Below are 9,353 nucleotides of genomic sequence, written 5' to 3' on the forward strand. Positions count from 1 at the left end.
GTAAGTAGGGTTTCAATTTTACCCCTACCGGATGTCATCGCTTTATTAGTGTCTCTAGCCCAACATTCAAGTGTTTGTTGTTTTATTTATTTATTTTAATTCATTTGCATTAAATTTGTTATTATTCCCTTGTCAATCTTATCAGTGATCATTTGTTTAAGTTGTTTTTAGTTGCACTATGATCTTTTTTTCTTTTCTTTTTCTTTTTTGTTTTTGTCTTCTTTGTTTGTTTGTCCTCCCATGAGACTTCATTGAAGATCCCTCCCTGGATTTTTCCCCAGCCACGTTGGACTCTATATTTAGTCAGGCTATATTTATATTCATTTTCGGAGGCGCCGATTTTTTGTTTTTATTATCTGCATACATGTTCATTATAGCTGCCTTACAAGTTGTTACAAGTTGTTGCCTTACAAGATCATTGATGAAGACTGAGAAGAATAGGAGCCCCAGAACAGAGCCTTGCGGGACCCAGACACATGTTGGGATCTACCTGATAGGTATGAGTGAAACCAATTTAAATGTGTTCCCCTATTCCAGAGTACTGAAGCTTGTTTAATAAGATACCATCATGCACAGTATCAAAAGCCTTTGCAAAATCTAGCAATATTGCACCAGTACGTTGTCCCAGTTCCATTCCACACTGTATCTCATTGCAAACTTTTAAGAGGGTAGATACCGTGGAGTGGTTTGGGGGAAAGCCAGATTGGAGTGGACTAACACAATTTATGTTGGCATAGTAATCATTTAATTGGGAGTGGACACATTTTTCCATGACTTTGGATACGTAGGAGAAGGTAGATTGGTCTATAATTGAAAAACTGCTTTTGTACTCACTTTGTAGACTGGGACAACTGTGGCAGATTTTCAGGTCAGTGGGATATGGCCTGAGGACAAACTAGAGTTGATTAGGGAGGTAAGCGGTATAGCAAGGACTGGGGCACTAACATTGCTGTCTGCAAGTTAGGATACGAACCCGCAGGGTAGTGATGTCCAGGTCGAGGCAGGCGGCAGGCAAGAATAGTCAGGATACAGTTCCGAGGTCGAGGCAGACAGAGTTCAAGGCAGGGATAGTCAGGTCACAACAAGATCAATAGCAAGGACAAGGGAAACCACAGGACATGGAAACACACCCAGTATAATTATACTTTGCACAAGCACTGTCTGAGAGCAATTGACTGATTTTTAAAGCCCTGGAACAGGTGCTAACAATCAGGGTCAGAGAAACGCAGCCTTCCTGGAGTTGGTGACCATGTTAGTTGGGGCAAGAGCATCCTGGTCGGCCATCTTGGCTGCAGAGTGAATCCACACATGCACAAAGACATAGGAACTTTGATTGTGGTAGGTCAGGTCCCCATTGGCTTGTTGATTTTAATGTTAGGAGCGCATGTGTAGTCTCATCTTCAGATACTGGGACAAATTGTAAGTACTGGGTAGAGCTATAGGGATTGAAGCTATAGGGTTAATCACAGGTTGAGCTTCTTGATTGTAGTTTGGGTTGCGCTTTGATAGTAGGGACGTAACACACCCCACAAAGTATTCATTGAATGTGTTTGCATTGTCATTGTAGTATCATTCTTTTTGATATTAGATGGTTGTTGATGGCTAGAGGGCTAGAATATAGTGTTAATAATCTTCAAGACGTTTGCTGGGTTTTGATGTATTTTGATAAAAATGGTGTGTAATTTTGGGCTTTTGCAAGTCTTGTTTGCCTTGTGCATGTATTCTGTAGCCATCTGTAGTTATTAAGATCCTTTGTGGTTCCAGTTACTTTACTTTGCATCTTTTCCACGACATCCCTAAAATGGAAGAGCACAATAAGGCCCGATGTAACCCACGGAAGGTGAGCCCCCCATACTCTTATTCTGCTTAGTGGAACGTGGGTATCACATATTTTTAAGAATTCTGTTTGGCAATGGAAGTTAAGATATAATTGTCTGGCCACTCTTTTTTTTAGCTCTGTTTCGGTCAGGCATGGCGCACCCTCTAGAAAATGAGGAAATGCCCATAATGTACATGGTACGCGAGAAGAGCCTCTGCCGTGATAGTGTTAGATTTGCGTACGTTGCTTGTTACTGTCCAGGAGACTGACCCGCTAAGCAGAGGTGCCAAGTATAGAGCAACCCGTACCTGGGATCTAGATCCTGAATGAGGCGCTTAATTTACTTCGAGATCCGCATACCCCCTAATTGCATGGGTTCCATAATATCGGTAGATGGGACAGGAAGTGACTGAGATTACTAAATTCCGAAAGACCCGACAGGATTCAGTGTTCCCACACCCACTTCTGTGGCCTCTCCTGGATCTGGATGTCCAACGAGATAAAGAGGACGATCATTACCTCCAGGTCTGCAGGAATGTCTCTGCAGGTAAATTCATCCTTGAGCATTTCGAACAGGCTTTACCAGAAGGCAGCTTTCAGGGCTCCCTCATTCAAGTCAGTCTCCGTAGCCAATGTCCAGCAGGAGTCTAGAAGACCCTTCAGAAAGCCTGGATGAATGCAGCAGAGTCTTTAAAGAGGGGAGATCCCCTCTCGTACAAAGGTGACACCCATGTCAGAGCCTCACCAGCCAGGAGGGACATGATAAATGCCACCCGAGAGTGATGGGAAACCGAAGGACAATGGTTGCAAATCAGATTGGATCTGGCACTGGTTTAAGAGCCCCCTGCAGCCAGAGGGGGAGCCAGCATAACATTCAGGGTTGCAGATAGTTGGTTCCTTGAGAACTGCCAGAATTGGTGTGGCTAGCTGGACCAGAGGTGCTGGTGCCAAAGAGGAATCAGCTCGGATGCCAAAAAATGGTATCGAGGGTTTGCAAGGTGGAAGCAATGGAATCAAATTTCATATCCAACGTAGCCAGGTGGTTGAAGTGAACAACCAGGAGATGACCCTGGTGGGACACGGCCTTCTCCATCTCTGCACGGTCCATTACATAGCCTTTGCAATGTGTTACATTTGGTATGTTGCGTATTACTGTTCAGGAGACAGACCCGATAGGTAGAGGTGGGGAGTATAGACCGACCCATACCTGGGATCTATATCCTGAATGAGTATGAATTGTGGGGTCCAGTTCAGGGGTCAGGGCAGGGTGCAGCAGCTGGTTTGAAGTAACAGTTCTTAGGTTGGTGCAAAAGAGAGGCAGAGCGGTCACCGTCAATGTTCCGGGGTAAGGGCAGAAGAGAGGCAGAATGGTCGCGGTCACTGTTCCGGGGTCAGGACTTGAAGAGGCATGCAAATCAGCACACAGGGATTCCGACAGGAACAAGGTAGGGATAAACGGCAGGAACAAGGTATGAAGAACCTTGCACAGGCAAGGAGTGAGTGGGAATGATAGTTTTATAAAGAGAGATGACAGGGGTGAGCAATTTCCATCTCAACCTTAGGCTGACTTCCTTTTTGGAAGTGAGGGCAAGAATTGCTAGAAAAGCAAGATTGTTGAGGTTGGCTCAGTGTGGGTAAGTGAGGTGAGTTAAGTGAGGTAGAGGTGAAGGGAAAACAACCCCATAACCAGGCCATGATGTTAGAGGCAGTGAAGTCAAGAGGCATCCATGTTTGAAGTCCTCCTGGCCAGGGCCCATACCCTTTTTCTAGACAAAAAAAAATTCTCTTTACAGATATGAAAGCTTTTTTTTTAGATTTGAAATGGGAAATCACTTAATTTGGGGTAGGTGCAGATTCACTCAAAAATAGGGTGGGCGAGATGGGAATCTCATCAGACTAATTACATTTTTTAGATACAAGAGCTTATACCACAAAACCATAAAGGGTTTACATTCCTTTTCTATTCATTGCTCAAATACTCAGACCACAAACACATATTCACTTTCAGCATTAAAGGGAACAAGAGGGCCTGAATTGCCTATTGAGGAATTGGAGCATATCTGCACTAATATTAAGATAAGCTCATTACTCAACAAAAATTGTTACAACTTTTATTTCAAATGAAGCAGAAGAATCAGACTGCTCTCCAATAGTAAAGGAATGAAACGGCAGGTGCAAAGAGGTATATAATATACGAGATGCAGATATAAAACCCAAGAATGGTCAATGAAAACCCCAAAGAAAATGCACTCAATGCCTATATAATAAGTACAGTGGCAACAGTGGCTCGTCAATAATTACCTCCTTATATGTTAATCAAATAGCCAATAGGGATCAGAAAGGGGATCAGAAAACTAGAACCAAAAATAATAACGTTTTATTAGCATCAACAATATTTACAATAATAATTAAAATGTTATTTATTGTTAAAATTCCCCGTATTGGAGGAATATTATGTAGCGGGTGTACCCCTAGGGTACTATAACTACTGGTACTTCTGTCACCTGTGAGGCTAACCAGAGGCCTGAGCCTCTGCCACTGGGAGCCTGGGGTGTACTTACACTCGGTGCAGCGCCTCCACTGATGAGGGATCCCAATGTGGTGGGAGTGTGCCCCCACCAGACAACCATACAGTAAATACACACACGGCTGTATGAAACAGTATTTACTAATCAGCATACTATCCTTGGCATATCAATAGCACAGCATCACATATCATTGCATAACATTGCATACTGTAACATCCCACCAGCCCACCTATCCATCATTACATCACCCTCTGTCCTTAGTGTACCAATGTGCCAGGGCTCTTTACCTCTCAGTGTCCACCAGCTATGAATTTAGTGAGTATGTAACGGGCAGCGCTTCCCTGTGTTGGGGCCCGTTGGTGCATTTTAATATACTACCTCCCTGGTTATGGTCCTAACCAGGAGAATCATTGGTAAATCAGCAACACCGCAAAGTGATCCCACGCCACGATGTGCTGCTCTGGCAGAGATGAATCCCTTGTCTGTCTTCCCAGGGGAGGGATCTCCAGCCGGATGATCCTTGACTGACTCTTTAAGGAATCAGCGTCTGTGTCAGCATTCAGGCTGCACCACCCTCTGGCAATGTCCTGCAGCATACACCTCTCTAATGCTATTTGAAATGGTCCCTACATAAAGGTCTTCCCTATAGGAAGCACTCAGAACACATATACAGTGACAGGGAACTAGCTGGGCCCTAGGGGATTGACCTCTGGCCTAGTCCCTGGAGCACTGCTCCGTGGACCAACCTGCAGCTTCAGGCTCCTGGTCTTCACTGCCACTTCCTCTCCCAGCAGGCAATAGTCTTTCCTTCTTCCAGAAGCAATCCAGCCATCCTATTGGCTCTCGTAAGTCACCAGGCAGCTTCCTCCCTGAGCATCATGGGAGTTGTAGTCCCCGAGCTGCCGGATTAACATTGCGACCGCATGCGCATAGGGCACTGCGCCTGCTCGATTCTAATGGCCGCCGCGACCTTGCCCCGCTCATGCGCAACCTTCCAGAGCTCTTCCCGGCCTTTCCCGCTTGTGCGCATGCCCAACTATGCGCTCGTGCGCGCGCAAACCCAACATGGCGGCGCCCTGGGGTGAGAACCACCGGCACTATATTTACACTGCGTTACACTGAGGGTAAGGGGGGGGAACTGGGAGCGCAGGGAGACCGGAGGGTACCTGGCTACATCTATATCCCTTGGTTTCTCTACCATTATCTCTTCTACAGGGAATTTTTAATAATAAATAACACACAAGTGGTTTCGACCAACCTTTTGACTCCAGATTTTGAGTACTTTTTTGTTATAGTGGAAAACATCCTGAGCTCTATTCTGTATTGTATACAATATTTTCTTTCCTATTTTATTTCAGTACTTTTAATTTCATGTTCTCTGTATTAAGCAACTTTTAAAAGTTTAACAGTTAATAAAAGGTGTCATACTAGCTTTCAGCAAATGAGACTCACTTTAAGATACTGAGACCTGGCAGGTTAGTAGCATATTGAACACCAAGGCATGCTCAAAATGAGAAAGCTGCCCAAGAACAGCACCGGTAGAAAACGTGCACGCTACAGGAATTATTGGTACCTTCACTGAAATAAGGGTAATTCTTGTGCAAATGATTTTCGCTATCAGTGATGGACTTCTGCTTTTAGTTTACATTATAGTGAACGTGGCTCAAATATGTCAGAAATAAAATAAAATGCACATATTACTTTGTTCTTGCTTTTAATTAAACCAAACTTTTCAAAAAGAACAATCCACAGCGTGGAAATGAAAGCAAACACTAGTGATTAGAATGTCACAGAAAAGCTGTTTGAATAGAATCGCTTCATAATTTGTCGAACACTTGTGTGTAATTGCTCATCTCGCACAGCTCCCGATTAAAAGGATAGATTCAAGTTTAAGAAAAAAGAACATTGGGGTCAATTTTAAAATGAAATGTATTCTTTGTAAGCACAGCAATGAATCAGCAAAGTTACGTTTGCAGGACTTTTATGGGAGCAGCCATGGTAATGGGAAATATAAAACCTACAAGCAGGTGGGGAGACCTTTTGCTTCCCTTCTCTGTCTCGTTTCCTCTCTTAAAAACTGCATTTAATATCCAGCGTTTTGTCTATTTACAGTAGATTTCCCCTAGTATTTAGCTTCATCCCAAGAATTTTCAATTTAGTTTATTATAATCACCTTTGCCGGTGGCAAAAATGCAATTTTCTCTGCATCTCCTCCCGTCCACCTTCTTCTGCAGTGTCTCTTTAATGTAACCACTGTTGATGTCAGGTTTATTACTCTGTATGCCCTAGCACAGGCCTGCCCTAGCATCTTCTTCATGTCCACTTTATGACCTGGAATTACATCTGCCTTCCTCTAGTTTAGGGTGGCCACTCCAGTCCTCAAGAGCCACCAACAGGTCAGATTTTCAGGATATCCCTGCTTCAGCACAGGTGGCTCAACCAGTGGCCCAGTCGAAGACTGCATCAAATGTGCTGAAGCAGGGATATCCTGAAAATCTGACCTGTTGGTGGCCCTCTTCTCATATCACACGTATCTTTATTTATTTTTTCTTGTATAGCACTGCTAGTTTTACATAGCGTTTTACAGAGACATTTTGCAGACACAGTCCCTACCCGTAGAGCTTACAATCTATGTTTTTGCACTATATATATGTAACCCATATTCCCCCACCCAATCGCAGATAGGGTGCATGTGAGGGGAATCTATATGTATTACCCAGTGTGGTGCTTTACCTGTTAGGCTCACAGGAGGCCTGAGCCTCCGCCAATGAGAGCCTGGGGTGTATCTTCTTGAACAATACTATATGGTGCAGAGCCTCCACCTGCGATGGCTCCCAGTAGAGCGGGAGTTGTTCCTCGCAGGACACATTCAAATGAACACATACACTGGATGTAAAATAGCAACGGTCTTTACTATATGCAGAATATAACTTAACACATACATCAGCAATACACAACAAGATATATGTACCACCCTCTGCCACTAGCTGGCAACTATAACCTTGCCCCTAACTGGGCTATAACCTTCTTAGCCCTAACTGGGCTATACCCTTACACCCCCTTCCAAACCCCGTGTCCAAAGAGTCCAAGCCCACCCAAGTGTGTGAACAGGCCTGTCACATGTGAGGAGCAAGTTAAAGTTGGTGCATGTGTGGAAGGTTGTAAATACCTGCCCAGGTGTCTCTACACCTGGGTGTCTTCGCAAAGGGTCTGCCGGCGCCGCTTGGTCCAGCGCTGATCTGTACCTCCGTGTGGGATGGGGTCCCGCCGGACGTCCCACCGTAAGGACAGTCTCTGGATCAGCAACACAGCACACAGGAACATGCAGCAAACCCCTTTCACTGGGTCCCTGCACTAAGGAACCACACAGGGTCTCTCCCTGCTCTAAGGAACTGCACAGGGTCTCTATGAACACCCACCCTCACTAGTGGGGAGTCAGGGCCTCAGCTCTAGCCTGGGGATTTCTGGCCTAGGGCAGAAGCTTGCAGCTCTCTGCCCCCCTTCCTTCCCCCACTGTATCCTTAGCCTGACTGACTCATGTGCTTCACAGTCTGCTTCCTGACTCTGCACACAACAATGTATCCTTCTCCAGCAGGAGAAGTTGCAAGCTCTATTAGCTGTCTGGCTGCCTGTGACCAAGGTGAAAGTGCAGTCCCAAGAGGCTGCTGGGAATTGTAGTCTTTTATGGCCCTCTTTAACATTGGGGCCGCGTGTGCGCACTATAATGGCCGTCGCTACTCTCATGGAGCCTGTGCAAACCTGTAATGGCCGCCGCATCGCCCTAACTGCGCATGCGCGACTTCTAGGGGTCCTTCCTGCCTCCCTACACTTTCCTGTGCTAGGTGTAATGGCCACCGCGACTGCAAACGCGCACCGCGCATGCTCAAACGCGCACAAGATGGCGGCGCCCTGTCACTGATGCTGCCGGGAGCCACGATCGCCCCTGCAACTGCCTGACATGATGCGGGGTACCCGCTACTCTGCGCAGGTGAGGTGGGCCAGGGGGGACCCTGCTACACTCTCCCCCTGGTGAAATCCCCAACGGCCTTGCTTGGGACAGCGTCACATTACAGAAAGTTACACAATAAAAATGCATTGCATAAATTGTACAACTTAACATGTTGACTTTAACATCATTGGTACATGGCATATCACACACAGTAATACCCGAGGCCAGCTGAGTGTTAGCTGTTTGCTGAGACCAATTGTGGGGTGCCCCTAACTGATAATGTGGGGGTACCTCACTTTGACTTTTGTGAGCCTCCGCCTGGGTAGTCTCCGTTACCGACACTGGAGTCTCTGTAGACTCTCTGAGATTATGGTCTTGTGCAACAGTCACTGGTTCCAAACTACTTCCTCCCCCTGGTGGAAGGAATAGCACAGTGTCTCTTGGCCAGACCTTTACCCGGCCATCCGCGGCATGGATGCGGTAGGCCAGGAGATCCTGACCTTTTCCGCGGTCCACCACATGGTGAATGGAGCGCTCCTTTTTGTGCTTAAAGGAGGCAAATTTCACTGGAACACTCACAACACAGTCCTTGTCCCTAAGCACTTGGGAGGCTTCCACTGGGAAGCGAGCGATTAGCAAAGTCTCTGTACTCAATGTCTTTACCACATCCTGCAGGGGGTAACGGGTTGGTGCCTCACCACTGCGGTGATTCACGGTGGCCAACAGGTCCTCGGGGACGCTGTCAGTTCCCACCTCGGCTGTCTTGGGACCTGTCCCCGGCACTTCTGGGGCAGTCCACTCACTTTCTGGAAACTCGGGAGCGTTGGATCCCAGTCCTGGGACCATTTGGGTTGGAGCGCACGGACTGACACTCAGTTCAATTATGGTAGCGGTTATGGTGACACACGGGCCCACCGTCAGGTCATGAGCCTTAGTTGGGGCCTTTAGATGGCCGCCTCCATCGGAGCCTGTGGGGAGTGGAGGTTCCTCACCACTCCGCTGGCTTGTGATGGGTTCCTCTTCCTCCAGTCCCGTCTCCGGATGTCCCTCCGACACA

This window comes from Ascaphus truei, chromosome 3 (genome assembly GCF_040206685.1).
Source record: "Ascaphus truei isolate aAscTru1 chromosome 3, aAscTru1.hap1, whole genome shotgun sequence".
Classification (NCBI taxonomy): Eukaryota; Metazoa; Chordata; class Amphibia; order Anura; family Ascaphidae; genus Ascaphus; species Ascaphus truei.